Here is a 14,680-nt window from a genome sequence, read left to right on the forward strand (position 1 = left end):
AACATAGTATGTCTGTAAGTTTTCAGAAAACAGTGTTATCGAGTATGTTGTTGTTGATGGTAATCCTGACACTGAAATACTTAATCCTTCATACCTTCCAGAAAATGAGAGATGAGGTCTACAAAACTGATTGCAAATTAATCAAATTTATTGATAAATATTACATATGGCAAATGCTACTAAAGTTCCAAACTAATATCAGAGAAAGTTCAACATGCAAAACACGGGAGTATGCAATGATACTCCCAAGAATGCCAATGATACTGCATACCATTTCCAAGAACTCTGCTTTCTACATCTCTGACCCTAGCGAACGAATATAGTGCATCAGCAGAAAAGATGTTATAGAGCTGTTCCACATTCAAAAGAACTATACCAGAATAATCAAAATGAAAGTCAGCAGGGTTACCTTCCCCACCACTACACACAGATAATCCTCTTCCGTAACAATCAAAAGACATCCTGCACTTGATATCCAATCACTTGAAAGACCCTCTGAAAAGCACTACATGGCATAGTATTCAGGAACCTGATTCATCAGACTTCTAACACTGCAGGAAATATCATATGATCAGGAGTGTTGAGACCAGCACAAGCCCTGAGGTAAGCAGGTTAACCCACCTTTCCTCATGGGGAGGCAGTGCAGTGACCCCACACACACACAGCATCCATGCATGTGACAACATGTCACATGCATGGATGTCACATGTTTCCAACATATCAGAGTCAGTGAGCAGAATGAAACACATGCCCTTCCTCCCTGCCCTCTCTGATACTCAGTGCAGCCTGCATCAAAGAGTGAATCACTTCAATCTATAGAATTCTTAGTGCCTTCTCTGACTTCCTGACCTCTTTGTTCAGAACCGTTTCTTCATTTTTCTTCCTTGTTTCCTCACCCTTTATATCCTTTATATTCTCTTTGTGTCTATCAAGATGTGAACCTTGAAGGATGCTGACTTATATTATAAAATTTTAAGAGTTTTACTTATCTTTCAACAGAAGAACGAACTGTAGTGTTTAAAACCATTTGGATTTTTCTAATGTATAATTATTAATTAAATAAAAAATATGCAATCTCAAAATGCAATACAGTGTTCCATTTTTAATTATCAAATTCGTCTTTTCTTTATCTTGCTGTCATTTTGAATTCATAATTTTGAAATTTCTAATTATTGTTGTAACTGTTTTTTCCATTATAAATGCAAAAAATCAATGTAAACATGGAAAACTGAAATAAAATTCTCTACAAAATGCAATGCAAGTATTCCATCTAGATATCCAAGGAATGTTAGTGCCAGTTTTATTGAAGCAAGACTTTTCCATTTGTACAATGCCTATTAGTTCTTTGCCTAAAATAATATATGTGTACCCTGTTATTTATTTATTTATTTTTTTTTTTTTCAATAATTTTTTGAATATATAGGTTTAGAAATTTTTTCATGCAAGATTCATAGTACTGTACCAGCAAAGGGGATGGGGAACACGAAGAAATTATGCTTAACATTTGCTGCTACTTCTGAAAGTTTTCCATTAGTTGTGTATTCCAAATAATATCAATTTTCCCTTTTTGTTTCAAATAATATCAATTTTCCCTTTTTATCTCAAATAATATCCATTTTCCCTTTCTAAATCAAATAAATGGCATGGAGAAAGGTAATTTTGTATATTTTTATTTAGATCTGGAAGCACATATGCATTAGTTGATTCTGAAAATCAGTGGAAAGAAATTCAAAGGCAACAAGAGGAAAATTTGTTCCTTAGGTAAAATGTCACTTTGTTTAAATTTCTGATTGGGACTAATAAAACCAGTAATTAATTTAATTTTAATTTATTCAGTTAATAAGAATTAATTAAATAAATTAAACTTACAAAAAACATGGCAAAGTATCAATTTAAATAAATTGATACTTTACTACAATTTAAATAAATTAGTGTTTTTTTTATTTTTATTTTGTAAGTTTAATTTATTGAATACCACTAGGGGAAAGTTCTAACTTACCTGCTATCAAGGGTAAATAATTATTTAAACTTTTTAGGTTGCATTTATGAAACCTGTGGGGTCCTGTTCTCAGACCTTGGATAGATGGACTAAGATACTGCTGTTACCTGTTATTCCTGAAATGACTGAAATAAATGTTGGCTGTTACTCCAGTATGACTAGAGTTTTGGTCTTCTCAGGAGTGACAGCCACCTTTGATTCTTAGACTCATGACCAACATCTAAAGACAGAATCACAAAGAGGATCCAGAAACATACTAAAAATAAGTTTATATAGTTCTTACTCCTGGTAATTATAGAGTTAAGTATTACTTAAATTTCAAAAAAACACTTGGTAAAAGTCTATCAACTTATTTAAATCCTTAATTGAATATTCTGTGTAATGCCATTTACTGAACATATTAGGAATGGGTGTGAACCAAGTACTGCCTGCGCCCTTAGAGAATGCAAAAGCAGCATAGAAAATAGAGAGCACAGAGACGATGATGGCCATGCTGTCCTTTGATTGACAGAGACTGCTGTCATGCCATTTTATATATAAAGGTGAAACAGTGAACTCACAAAATTATGCATGAATCCTCAACATTAATTTGTAATGTACCGTCAAAAACAAGAGACCTAGACATTTGGCTCACTCATTTTGTTGAATACACCATTCAGAAGCTGCACTGGGGAGTGATTGGGTATCATCTGTATAGATTGGATATGTCAGCTTATGATTTTCATGTTTCTGAAAAACTGACAAATGATCTGGCAGGATGTCAATTCTAAGTGGATGAAGAAGTTGAGAAAGCTATCAAAAAACATTGTAAACAAAATACTACCAAGAGCAGAGTACAAGAAATCTGGTGTCACTGAACTGTGGATATTTTCTTGAAAAATAACATACCAGTTATTGTTAAAAAAATGACTCACCCTCATAATAAATGCCATTGATGAGATATTTGCTCTTTAAGTTCGCTTGAGAAAAAGGTGTTTACCTAATTTATATAAATGGACATAACTTTTATATACATTTAGTATGAAACTAAAATAGGAGAAATATTTTTATAAGTGTTTTTCCTAGTTAATAATAAAATTTTACCAAAATTTGTAAAAAAAAAGAAAGAAGGAACAGACTAATGTGTTTCTTTATTTATGTAGGCCTCAAAATGCTGTAGTAAAAGATTTGTCAAACAGAAAAAGTGGGTAAGTGTTTCTTCTTCTGATTTGGCCAATTCATTCATTCATTCATTTTAGACTGCAGTGTCTAGCAGCCAATTCATATCCTTCTCCTCCAGAGGGTATAGGTGTATTAAGAATTGCATTTATTAATCAGGACCCATTACTCAACTATATCTATTTTTATTACAACACCTGTAAGGTACAGTACAGTAGCGTTCTGTTCCTTAAATTTCACCAAACCATCATACTCGGGCACCCACTGAGCAAACGTTTTATGTGGTTTGACATTTTCCTCATATTTAAGTATGAATAAAATTCCCTGTACCCATTTTTGGCTGTTGTTGCTAATAATATGTCATAGTCGGATTTCAGCTGTTTCAACTGTATGGTCTTGTTACAAATGAACTTATAATTATTATATGAATCTTGAGCGTCTTGTAATTGACCAATGCTGCCTTTTTTCTGTTCTGTCATGCTCACTAAATACATGTTCATTAATCTTGACAATTTCCTTGTGTGGTACTTTCTTAATGGAATGAATAATGCCCTCATGGTTTGATGATGAATGTCTTGAAAGTGTCGCACAAAAAGAAACTATTGAAGCTAAAAGTTTTATTAAGTATGCGGTGTATTATATTTTTGGCAATTTGGTTTTTTTTTCTTAAACTAATTGAATTTTTTTTTCCTTTTCTGTGATTAATAGAATTTAAAATTAAATATAGGTACGCTCTTATCAATTAATTACTAAATTTAAACTTTATAGAACACTTGATATATACTCTAACCTTGGCCATCTCTTCCATTTAATTACAACTGTGTAATGTTTCTACACATTTGTAATTAAATGTCCCTTCTACCCTATATATTTTTTAAGTCTCTCTCTCTCTTTCTCCTTATATATATATATATATATATATCATTTCACGAGCAATGCTATGTTCACATGTCTTACATAACAATAGATGCGAGTGTGCATAGACCATCTTAAGCCAATAGTACTGCATTAAAACATATTTAAAATATGAATTTCTCTTTTCCATACAGTTTGTATGTAAAAAAAAAAAAGATATAATGTTTACCAAATTTCCATTTGTTCAATTTTAATGAAATTTCGGAGGGCTCAACAAATTTTTCAAAAAAATAAAATTTCATGAAAATCCATTTTATTGAGAGTCAAGTTGTTGATGTGTTTGGATGGACATGGTGAAGACAATTGACGCTTATCTATATATTTGTGAATGCACCAACAAGGCACCTACAGCTCACGGGATCTATCCAGTTTTATTAGAAGTAAGCAAATATTTAGCTATAATAATGAGAGTATCCTTGGAATGCAAGATCACTTTGGCTGAAAATGCAATTATAGGGCAATCACAGTATGGATTTGTTCAGGGCTCATTTTCCAACTAATCTGATTAGCTACTATGAAATAGTTGCAAAGGAACGGAAGCAAAAACTAAGGCGCCTCCGTAGCCAGGTGAGAAGGAGCAGCAGTGCGTAGCACACGCTTCTTGATTAGACCGGGGTTCGAGCCCGTCACCACCAAATATGGAGAATGCGGAAAGGTCATGGAATGACCACCGTATATCCCGGAGCAATATGGCCTTAGTTGCTAATGCTCCTAAAAACCAAATAACACACACAAACACAACACGCAAAAACTAATTCCGACATACATAATACTCGACTAACGGAAATTCGACTTTACGTAAATTTTTGCCAGCCAGTGCAAACTTAAAAAAATTGTGGAAATGTATTTTGCATCCTGTAAGAATAAGTGGAGGTATCGCGAAAATATCGTAATTTGAACCCAATAACATTTTTTTCTTTTCTTTTTTTTTTTTTTTTTGTAATTTATCTCTTTAAGCTATTTATCTCTCTAAAAGGTCATATTCATAATGGAAATTGCACTACCCTTTCATCGTTATCATATGTTCCCATTGTAAGAATGAATTTTGAACCAACGCCTTTGTGATATTTTTCTAAAGCACGTTTCTGGAGGTCACGACCATAAAACAATAAAAACAATTTGCACTTTCTGGTTTATTGTGCTTTTCTGTTAGTGCATCTAATTATAAATGGGTATTAAACTCGATCTTACTGCATTTGCGATAATACCGATAACTGCAATTGTGTGGGTTTTTACACTATTATAGTGAAATGTGTTTCCCTTCACTGAAATCTTCAATCATATAAAAAAACAAATTTTCTGAAACTTCTCTTCATTCCTATTTACGTATTACAATGATGAAGGGAAAGCAGCCAACTGAAAGTGCAAGTGCCGGCATACTAGGAAACGAAACAGAATTGATTTAGAAATGAAGATGAAAATGATTAAGAAGTACGAAGCAGGACAAAGTTTGTCATCTATTGCAAGGGAATTAGGTCTCACTGCTTCAACAGTGAATATTATTTTAAAGGATATTGTGCATATAAAAGAACTTGTCAAAGGATCAATGCACTTAAGATCAACAGTGATCACAAAACAACATTCAGGTGCTATATCGAAGATGGAACAGCTATTAATAATATGAATGGAAAATCAGATTCAGAAGTGAGTTCCCCTGAGTCTAATGACCATTCAAGCAAAAGCAACAAGTATTTATAAAGATATTAAGGATAAGTACGGCGAACCCCCAACCCAAGGTTGTGGCAAGCAACCGGTGTTTTATTGGTTCAAGCATTGTTCTGGTTTCCCCAACGTTAAAGGATGTGGTGAAGTCACCAGTGCCGATTCTGCAGCTGCAGAGAAATTTTGTGATGTTTTGGAAAAAATTATTGATGAAGGCAGCAAAAAATTATTGATGAAAAAAATTCTGGATTGAACATACATTGCCAAAGAGGAAAATACAATGCCAGGTTTCAAGATGTCAAAAGATAGGGCCACACTCTTGCTTGGGGCTAATGCAGCAGGATATTACAGTTTAAAAGCACTGCTTGTTGTTGTTGTTATTTGGTTTTTAGGAGCATTAGCAACTAAGGCCATATTGCTCCGTGGATATGCAGTGGTCATTCCCTGACTTTTCCGCATCCTCCGTATTTGGTGGTCATGGGCTCGAATCCCGGTCTGATCAAGAAGCATGTGCTCCTGTCCACCTGACTGCTTGTGTACCATTCTGGAAAGCCTTGTGCATTTAAGGGCATCAATAAAGCCACCCTACCCTTGTATTTAAGGGCATCAATAAAGCCACCATACCCATGCATTTCCGATCAAACCAGAGAGCATCGATAACAATATCTTTCTTTCAGGATTGGTTTAAATGCTGCTTCATTCCCGAGGTTGAAAAATATTGTAAAGACAACGACGTTCCTTTCAAGAGTTTGCTTCTATTAGATAATGCTCCTGGACATCCTATGCATCTAGATGATTTCAATTCGAACGTGAGAGTCATTTCTACCGCCAAACACGACTTCACTGATCCAACCTATGGATTAGGGTATTATTTCGAATTTAAAAGCATACTATTTACGCAGAACATTTGCTCAGGGATTGTCTGCAGTACACGATGAGAAAAAGTTTACATTGAGTCTTTTGGAAATCTTACAATATTTACCATGCCATCTTAAACATTAATAAGGCCTGGGCGGAAATTACTAAAAGTTTTAAAAGTTGTTTAAATTGTGCATAGAAGACAATATGCCCATGGCACATAAAAGGCTTCGAAGGATTTGAAAAATACGAATCATTTGAAGAGGTTACAGATAAGATTGTAAAGGTTGCAGAGCTACTTCAGTTGGAGATTGATGCCAAAGATGTGGAGGAGTTAATAGAGGAAGAAGAGAAGTAATTATGTAACGAAGAACTTATTGACTTGCAGGCAGCAATAGTGAAAGAAGAAATGCCGACAAAGCTCAAGATGAACCAAATGAGGAGCCGAGACATTTCGTGATATTGCATCGGCAATGGCGAGCTTTGAGAAGGTGGATCCTGACGAATGATTCTTAAAAGTTAGAGGGGGTGAATGATATGCTTTCTTGCTACAAAGAAATCTACGATGAAAAGAAAAAAGCCACCGTCCAGTCATTGATTAATATGTTCTTTCGTAAGGTTTAGGGGCCGACCCGTTCTAAATCTCCACAGCCCTCAACCTCCGCCGCACCGTACTTATCAGCTGAAGACGTCATTTCTGGCATTGATGTTCAAGAGGTAAAACTTACTGATGTTATGCTTGTCTCCTCTCTTTTTTTTGTAATTTTATAATTTTGAAATTTTTTAAATTGCACGCTTTTGTAATTTTTCCTGCGCATGAGATAAAAAATTGAATAAATACAATAAATAATTCTATTTATATGTTCGTTGAACATTTCTTTTTTGATTCAATCAATCCAGCGAGCACAGTTGCGAGTGCTGCACAAGCATGGGGGAAATTCCAACTTACATAGCGTTCCACGGAATGCAACCCTTACATAAGTCGGGGAGTTCCTGTACTTAGATTTTAGTAAAACTTGTGATACTGTTCTGTATGGATAAATTTTGTACAAATTGAAGCAAAATTGCACTGGGAGTAACTCTACTGTGGATAAAGGGATGGTTGATTGATGGAACACAGAGGAGAATGGTTATTAATGGCTGTTGCTCTTCTTAGACTAATGCTATGAATGGGGTCCACAGCATTCAGTACCCTGGGCCCTCTTAATTTTTTAAAAATTATTTATGATATGTGCGTAAGCATAGCAAGTTAATCTTTGAGTTTGCTAATGATACAAAAGTAGGCAGGATGGTTAATGTTACCAACAGCAAATTCTAGATAGGAAGCATTCAGAGAACTAATGGTACGTGATACTTGGCTTTTCATACCACCTAAGAAATACTATTCCGGGCTTAAATGGATGGCAGATGAACTGATGACTTGTGGCAGAGAATAAAAATGCATGGGATGCTTGTTTGTTATTGTTTGTTATTTGGTTTTTAGGTTGTTATTTGACCACCACGTATCCGGGGATATGTGATGGTCATTCCCTGACCTTTCCACATCCTCTGTATTTGGTGGTCACGGGCTCGAACCCCGGTCTAATCAAGAAGTGTGTGCTACGCACTGCTACTCCTGCCCACCTGGCTATGGAAGTGCCTGCATGGGATGCATACAAATCATCAGGTCATACAAAAACCTATAGCAGATATAAACTAGTCTCTACTCAACTCACAGAGGAGATTAGGCAAACTAAGGCAGATTACAAGACATCTCTGGCCAAGAATGCCAAGGAAAAAAAAAACAGCGAAGATTCCTTTACTTATATTAACAGTAAAAGGAAGAAGTTGAATCACATTTGTCCACTTGATGTCTATGGTTTAACTGTTGATGATCCTGCTCAAGTTGCTGACAAACAATAATTATTCTGTATCTGCATTCATGCATAAAGATTCTTTAGGGAGGAAAATGCCAGAAGTTCATCAAAACTAACAATGAACTAAATGGTTTTATGATGACTGAGAGGAAAGTGTAAGAGAAATTGTTGAAGCTAAACACAAAAAGGTGGCTGCAGTGGATGGAATCTATCCAATTGTATTAAGGGAGGTGGCATGATGGTTAGTTTCAGGTTCATCAACTCATGTAAAAATAGTTGTGCCCAAGTTTCTGGTAAGGGACTTAGGCATAACCATTTTGAACAACTTCTAAAACCAATTGTAAACATTATTCTGAATAGCAATATCATTTTCAATAATCTTCAGGTTTTAGAAAAGCTAAAAACCTGTCATATTACTGTAATTCAGACATTCGACTTCCATAGCTTATTCACTAGTATTAACTTAGATAATTCTATAAGGTTCTTCAAAACATTTATCAGGAATACAAACATATATTGAAATGTAATTTCTCCTACTGGAATAATTTGATCAAATTATGTATCTTTTAACAACTTTCTCTTTGATGGAAATATTGTATATATCCAAATACAAGACACTATTATGGGCAGTCCTTCATCCTGTATTATAGCCAATCTTTAGAAAGGGTGCAAGAATATTTGCTGACACTATTGAGGCAGTATTAGGTGGGTCAGAAAACTGCTAGCTTAGGGTTATTCACAGAATAATTGATTAAACCCCAGGGGCTCACATCTGGTGAGTATTGGCTTGGCACACCTAGGGTCCTGAGCTGGATATCATCATTCTTCTCTTTCTTGGTGATTCCCTTCTACTTTTGACTCTCTCTCTCTCTCTCTCTCTCTCTCTCTCTCTCTCTCTCAGGGTAACTCGGGGATTTTTTATTTTTTTTTGGCTGGTGCAGCATAAGCCTCAGGCTTCCTTGCACCATGTAGCTAATAATAATAATAATAATAGCAGTAGCCACAAGCAGAGGTGAAAGTGATTCTTGCACTGCTTCTATTGGAATGAGCAGCAGCCTGGGAAGCGAGGTACTGGGAATTTCAAGGACTGCTGGAAGTCATCATGGGACAAGTAAATACACGGGTTGTGTTAGGGTAACTAAGAGTAAGAAAAGGTGCATGTATACTTGCATGTACTCCAATGCTAGGAGTATAGTAAATAAATTTGATGAATTTGATGTGCTTGTGAAGACATCAAAGGCTTATGTTGTTTGGATATCAGAGACATATTGTCACACGAGATAAGGAATGCAAAATTAGAATTAGGGAGTACAATGTGTACAGAAAGACTAGACAGGATAGAAGGGAAGGAGGGGTGATGCTGTTTATTAATTCTCTCTCAATTTTATCAATGATATTTTAGATACTTGAGATTTTATCTCAAGTTTATCAATGATATTGGTGAAGGTATATCGTGGTTAAAATCTAAGGAAGTGCATCCAATTGACACGGGTGGACAGTACAGTGTTGAGTCAGTTGGATGTGACATAAGCACTGGGAAAATCAAGTTGAGAGTAGGAGTGTGTTATAGGCCTAATGACTATGATGAGTACAATGGACAACTGTAAAGAGAAATATAGTGGGCCAGTAAATCATCTTATAATGGGGGATTTTAACATCCCAGATATAGATTGGAACTTGTGGGTTGGTCACACACACTAGCAAGACTTTTGTGGATTTATTGGATGACTGCTTTCTACAGCAACAGCAGCATGTTCAAGAGGCTGTTTGTTATTTGGTTTTTAGGAGCATTAGCAACTAAGGCCATATTGCTCCGGGATATGCGGGGGATCATTCCCTGACCTTTCCGCATCCTCCATATTTGGTGGTGATGGGCTCTAACTCCGGTCTAATCAAGAAGCGTGTTCTACGCACTGCTGCTCCTTCCCACCTGGCTACAGAGGTGCCATTCAAGAGGCAACCAGAGGGAGTAATACTCTTGATCTGATTATCAGCAGTGATTCTTCATGCATTAAGAATCTGCAGATAAAGGAACCACTAGGTGGCAGTGATTGCATTGTACTGATGTGGGATTTACTTAAAGATGTAATTACCATCAGGGGTAAAGGGAAGGGTTTTTGCTTTCGTAAAGGTGGCTACAGTGGTCTCAGAGATTTTTTAATTTCTATATAGTTGGACTAACTGATGATGTTACCAGCAGCAAATTCTAAATGGGAAGTTTTTTTTTTTTTTTAAGAAGCATTAGCAACTAAGGCCATATTGCTTTGGGGATATGCGGTGGTCATTTCCTGACCTTTCTGCATCCTCCGTGATTGGTGGTCACGGGCTCGAACCCCGGTCTAATCAAGAAACATGTGCTATATGCACTGCTGCTCCTGCCCACCTGGCTACGGAGGCACCTAAATGGGAAGCATTCAAGGAATTAATTTTTGAAGGTACTAGGCTTTTCATACTATTTTCATACTTTTCAAACTAAGAAATACTGTTCAAGGTTTCGGCCCAAATGGATGTCATATGAATTAATGAGAAGAAAAATAACCCGTGGCAGAGAAGAAAAATGCATGGGATGCATATAAATTATCAGTTGACACAGATGCGTATGATAGATATAAGATAGTTTATACTCAAGTCACAAAGGACGTTAGGCAAGTAAAGGCAGATTACGAGAAATATTTGGAAAATGGTGCAAAGAAAAACAATAAAGACTTTTTACTTATGTAAACTCTAGAAGGAAGTACATTCACACAAGAGGAAGTCTGTAGGGAAGTGGAGGCTAGAAGCTTATTAAACTCTGGCAGGGAGCTAAATGATTTTGTAATAACTGACAGCAAATTGAAAGAGAAATTAAGAGCATTAAGGGCAAGTTGCTACAATGGTTGGCCCTGATTGCCAAGCGATAGTGACAAGTGATTTCCTCTGAGATATATAGTGTGCTATTTCTAAGCGACAAAGTTTAATTTTATTTCTAGTGTCGTTTTCTCTTTTGTTTATGTTGTTGTTGTTTGTTGTTTGGTTGGTTTTTAGGAGCATTAGCAACTAAGGCCATATTGCTCCAGGATATGCGGTGGTCATTCCTTGACCTTTCCGCATCCTCCGTATTTGGTGGTGACGGGCTCGAACCCCGGTCTAATCAAGAAACGTGTGCTACGCACTGCTGCTCCTTCCCACCTGGCTACGGAGGCGCCTCTTTTGTTTAGCTAAAGTGGTTCTGTGCTTCAAGCGTTAAAGTAAGAACCAAGAAAGGAAAACTACCTTTCTTTTTTCAGAGTATATATATTAATTACTAACAAGCTACTAAACTTTACAACCGCTTGGTCACTGGTGACATCGCTCCTGCCTCCACGTGGTGGGGCCGGTAACCTGGGAGAAGAACACTCTCCCGGGTCGAAAAGGAGCAAACATGGAATTTGACAATTTCCCGCCAATTGAGCCTCGGCGCTCATGTCCTAAATCAAATGATAATGACCATGACACATCACAGCCGAAAAGACTGAGGACTGACACAGAGCAAAAGGAATGTCCATCTTTCCTTATCTTCCACTCCTTGTCAAACAAATGCACGAGTACACTCTCCCCGTTTCTGATACAGAAATGTTTGGAAAACACAGCAGGTTCACCTAAAATGGTGAAAAGACTTAGATCGGGTGATTTACTAATTGAAAGTGTAGGTCGTCAGCAATCAGAGACTCTGCTGAACCTCTCAGCCTTTAGTGGTATTCCCGTGCAAATTACCCCACATGCAACACTAAATGCCTCCAAAGGGGTCATCACTGAGTGGGATTTGATTAATGTCACAGAAGATGAATTAGTCCAAGAATTAAAAGAACAAAAAGTCACACATACTAAGTGCATTATGATCAGAAAAGATGGCCAGCTGGTTCCAACGCGGAACATCATCCTTACGTTTGGCACACCAAATTTACCATCGAGTGTTAAAGCTGGCTATCTCAATTGCCGTATAAGACCCTACATTCCTAATCCCATCAGATGTTATAAGTGCCAAAAGTTTGGACACTCTCAGACTGTCTGTCGAGGGGATGCAGTGTGTCCAAACTGTGGTTCAAAATCCCACGCACAAACGGAATGTGATGCTGAAACACCACATTGTTCAAACTGTCAAGGCCAACATCCCGCCTATTCAAAGTCCTGTGAACTGTGGACAACAGGAAAAAAAGATCCAAAAATACAAAGTAGAGCAGAAAGTCACTTACCAAGAAGCAAAGAAGCAGATTATGCTTACTACAACTAAACACACCTATGCAGCAGCAACAAAGAAATATCAGTCAGCAGCCACTCAAACTGACGTGTCAGTTCCCCCATCCATCTCTATTGCAGACTGGGCTAGAGAAATACTCTCAAAATCACAGCAATCTACTATGGAACAGTATGTGAATTATAGTGCCAATAACACACCAATTACAGTACCGCCAACTGCTTTAGCAGTTGGCGGTACTGTAATTGGTGTACATCCAGAACCTGAATTATCACTGGGAAAACAACCGTACCAGAAACTATAAAAACTAAAACAGCAAACCCAAGGCAGAGAAGTCAGCAAAATGTAACAAATATGGATACTAATGAAAACATCAGCCCGGATGAGCCAATCTTAGATCTGTATGCAGATGATGACATGGACACAGCACGTCCTATCTTCTCGAAAAAAGAAAGAATAAAATTTGAGAGACAAAAACAGATTGGACCTAAAAAACAGACTGAATCAAACACAACTGCCAAAAACAAATAATGGATCACATTATACAGTGGAACTGTAGAGGTCTACGTAGTAATATCGATGATATCCATGACCTAATCCAACAGTATAGTCCGGTAAGCATATGTTTGCAAGAAACTAATTTACCTCTGCAAGTAATTCCAAAAATCAAGAACTGTACTATATATCAGCATAATAGAAATAATAATACCACCATGCGTGGAGGTGTGGCCATTCTAGTAAACTCAAGAGTCCCTACTAAACACATTCCACTGCAAACTTGCTTAGAAGCAGTAGCAGTACGTGTCTCCTTAGGAATCATGTTAACAGTAGTTTCAATCTACCTATCACCAAACAAAGAATATACTTATAATGACCTAGAAGTACTTCTGCTACAGATCCCACCTCCATTTTGTTTATTTGGAGATTTTAATGCACACCACCCAATCTGGGGCTCCCCACATACAGACAGAAGAGGTAAAGTTCTGGAATCGCTGCTTGACAAACAATCTAACACTGTTGAATACTGGTGCTGATACTTACATTCATTTCTCCACTAGAACAACTACAGCTATAGACTTGACAATCTGCTTTCCAATATTGTATCCACTCATTCGCTGGACAATTCTGGATAATCCGCTAAACAGTGACCATTTTCCGATAATTTGTGAAATCCAAATAACTAGAATCCCTCAGGTAAATAATTCCCACTTAAAACGGAAATTTTCCAAGGCCGATTGGAAGTTATTTGCTCTCAGTATCTCATTCAGTGATGAAATTATCAATTTCCAATCCATTGATGATGCCACACAGCACATCACATCTCAGATTCTGAATGCCGCGACCAAGGCCATACCAAAAATCAGTACTGGTTCGTTTGAACATGCCAATATTTGGTGGAGTGAAGTGTGCCAACTTGTAAAAAAAAGAGAAAAACAGGGCATGGAACCTGTTTCGTAAACACCCAACTACCAAGAACCTTATAAATTTCAAAAAAACTAAAAGCAAAAGCGCGATTCGTAAGGAAAAAGGCAAAAAAAGATTCTTGGATCCAGTTTGCCTCTGCTATAACGAAGAACACAAACAGCAGAATAATCTGGAATAAAATAAAAAAAACTAAATGGTAAATTTCTCCCAGCATCCTCTCCTATACTGAAATGGAATGGACAAGATTTAAATATCTCAGATACAGCTGCATATGAACCATCTTTTCAGCAACTTAAAAGAAGGACTGAGCAAAGCAAATTAAATTTCAGTACAAGAATAGCGCTCCCATATAATCAACCCTTTACAATGTTGGAGCTACAGGTTGCTCTAAACAAATCAAGAAATGGGGCATCAGGACCCGATGGTCTTTATTACCTCATGTTGCAACACCTAGACAAAAAGGCTCTAAATTCCCTATTGCTTTTTCTGAATTGTATCTTTTCTGAAAGCTATTATCCTCGCTCATGGTGTCATTCAACAGTGCTAGCTTTTCCCAAACTGGATCAGACGGAAAGATCAGACGAATCCATGTAA

The 14,680-nt window shown here is 36.8% G+C and overlaps 1 protein-coding gene across 1 annotated transcript in view; it reads left to right on the forward strand.

Moving 5' to 3' along the window:
- The first annotated feature begins 1,694 nt into the window (after positions 1–1,694).
- The window catches only part of LOC150089386 (uncharacterized), a 323,259-nt gene continuing 310,273 nt past the window's right edge, over positions 1,695–14,680 (forward strand). Inside the window, exons 1-2 of the mRNA XM_090368558.1 lie at positions 1,695–1,761; positions 3,142–3,186. The gene's annotated coding sequence lies outside the window, so the exon portion shown is untranslated. The remainder of the gene's footprint in view (positions 1,762–3,141; positions 3,187–14,680) is intronic.

This window comes from Mastigoproctus giganteus, chromosome 2 (assembly GCF_048544385.1).
Source record: "Mastigoproctus giganteus isolate SK-2022 chromosome 2, ASM4854438v1, whole genome shotgun sequence".
NCBI classification, from domain to species: domain Eukaryota; kingdom Metazoa; phylum Arthropoda; class Arachnida; order Uropygi; family Thelyphonidae; genus Mastigoproctus; species Mastigoproctus giganteus.